This window comes from Camponotus vicinus, unplaced genomic scaffold (assembly GCF_025532165.1).
Source record: "Camponotus vicinus isolate PSW18456_S1 unplaced genomic scaffold, iyCamVici1.0 SCAF_23, whole genome shotgun sequence".
NCBI classification, from domain to species: domain Eukaryota; kingdom Metazoa; phylum Arthropoda; class Insecta; order Hymenoptera; family Formicidae; genus Camponotus; species Camponotus vicinus.
The window spans coordinates 35001-37500 of record NW_028141960.1 but is presented as its reverse complement, the minus strand read 5'-3'; the positions used below and the strand labels follow the sequence as shown (position 1 = coordinate 37500).

The window sequence follows — 2500 nt, the reverse complement described above, 5'->3', positions numbered from 1 at the left end:
GTGGCGAGTCACGCCGACGCCGTAGGTACCGCCCGAGAGCCTTCTCGTAGGTACCGCCCGGCCACGCGTCGTAGATACCGTCCGAGAGCATTCTCGTAGGTGCCGCCCGGCCACGCGTCGTAGATACCGCCCGAGAGCATTCTCGTAGGTACCGCCCGGCCACGCGTCGTAGATACCGCCCGAGAGCCGCCTCGTAGATGCCGCCCGGCTACGCTTCGTAGGTACCGCCGAGAGCGGACTTGGTGCGCGGCGAGTCGCGCCGACGCCGTAGGTACCGCCCGAGAGCCTTCCCGTAGGTACCGCCCGGCCACGGGTCGTAGATACCGCCCGAGAGCATTCTCGTAGGTAACGCCCGGCCACGCTTCGTAGATACCGCCCGAAAGCCCTCTCGTAGGTACCGCCCGGCTACGCTTCGTTGGTACCGCCGAGAGCGGACTTGGTGCGTGGCGAGTCGCGCCGACGCCGTAGGTACCGCCCGAGAGCCTTCTCGTAGGTACCGCCCGGCCACGCGTCGTAGATACCGCCCGAGAGCATTCTCGTAGGTACCGCCCGAGAGCCGTCTCGTAGGTGCCGCCCGTCTACGCTTCGTAGGTACCGCCGAGAGCGGACTTGGTGCGTGGCGAGTCGCGCCGACGCCGTAGGTACCGCCCGAGAGCCTTCTCGTAGGTACCGCCCGGCCACGCGTCGTAGATACCGCCCGAGAGCATTCTCGTAGGTACCGCCCGGCCACGCGTCGTAGATACCGCCCGAGAGCCGTCTCGTAGGTGCCGCCCGTCTACGCTTCGTAGGTACCGCCGAGAGCGGACTTGGTGCGCGGCGAGTCGCGCCGACGCCGTAGGTACCGCCCGAGAGCCTTCCCGTAGGTACCGCCCGGCCACGGGTCGTAGATACCGCCCGAGAGCATTCTCGTAGGTAACGCCCGGCCACGCTTCGTAGATACCGCCCGAGAGCATTCTCGTAGATACCACCAGGCCACGCGTCGTAGATACCGCCCGAGAGCATTCTCGTAGGTACCGCCGGGCCACGCGTCGTAGATACCGCCCGAGAGCCGTCTCGTAGTTGCCGCCCGGCTACGCTTCGTAGGTACCGCCGAGAGCGGACTTGGTGCGTGGCGAGTCGCGCCGACGCCGTAGGTACCGCCCGAGAGCCTTCTCGTAGGTACCGCCCGGCCACGCGTCGTAGATACCGCCCGAGAGCATTCTCGTAGGTACCGCCCGACCACGCTTCGTAGATACCGCCCGAGAGCATTCTCGTATGTACCGCCCGGCCACGCGTCGTAGATACCGCCCGAGAGCCCTCTCGTAGGTACCGCCCGGCTACGCGTCGTAGGTACCGTCCGAGAGCATTCTCGTAGGTATCGCCCGGCCACGCGTCGTAGATACCGCCCGTGAGCGGTCTCGTAGGTGCCGCCCGGCTAAGCGTCGTAGGTACCGCCGAGAGTCGGCTTGGTGCGTCGCGTGGCGCGCCGAGGCCGTAGGTACCGCCCGAGAGCGGTCTCGTAAGTACCGCTCGCGGCTTATTTCGTAGGTGTCGCCCGGAATTTGGAATAAATTTTTAATATATATAATCGTGGCAAAATCATAACTTTAGTCGTTATTTAACGTTGCCTTCGTTCTCCGAACACGTCCCGGGCACTCGCGTCTATCGGCGATCGCGCCCGTATGCCGCCGGCCTATCGACCGTGCGTCGCCGACCGCCTGGGACGTCGGTTGGGTACTATAAGAGGTACATCGCGCTCGGCGCGTCTAAACGAGTCGGTCGCGAACGAAACGGGCCGGAGCGCGTTCTGCGCGTCTCTGGCGGCTCGTTCCTTCGCGAATCGTCTCAAACACACTTTTTACAAGCACAGCATTGCCACGAGTCGGTGTCGCAAGACCGAATGGCTCTTATGTGGCGCGCACGCATCTGGTGTGTTGGCCGCGCGATTCGCTCTCGTCTTGGACGGAAGCAGCTGAGTCGTCGCGCTTACCGAACGCTTACTCCACGAATACGAGTGGCGGAGGAGAGAGATCTCTCTCTTCCCGCTCGCCTTGTACGCCATAGCGAAATAAAACTACGCGTGCCTTAAACGCATGCGATAGAGACAAATTTATCCTCGACGTCTAAGCAATCGGCATCGTCGATCTAGCGTCAGGGTGAATCGGCGCGGTCTTCGCGACCGTGCCGTTTATATTATATATGGGAGAATAAGAATCAATGATCTTTTAAAGAGAGCATTTTATATAAAATGCACGTGTTGCAGTTTGTGTATTATAATATTAAGTTTTGTGGAGACGAATGATATTTTGAAAACGCTTGGCTATTTCGCCAAGACGATTTTCATAAAATACAGAGTACAGAGTTTCGCCGACCGGCCAACGAAGGCCGGCGGCGGCGAGAGAGCTTATAACAGCGCGCGACGGGTCCTCGCCTCTCGAGGCGTGGGCTCGCTCGCGAGTTACCGCTCTCCCGAGAGCGCGTAACCGAACACGAAGCTCCCTGGTTGATCCTGCCAGTAGTC

General features: G+C 61.4%; 1 non-coding gene across 1 annotated transcript in view; it reads left to right on the top strand.

Annotated features, from left to right (window-relative positions):
* The first annotated feature begins 2475 nt into the window (after positions 1-2475).
* The window catches only part of LOC145967694 (small subunit ribosomal RNA), a 1921-nt gene continuing 1896 nt past the window's right edge, over positions 2476-2500 (top strand). Inside the window, exon 1 of the ribosomal RNA XR_014437495.1 lies at positions 2476-2500. This exon is cut by the window's right edge and continues 1896 nt beyond it. This is a non-coding gene — a ribosomal RNA (small subunit ribosomal RNA).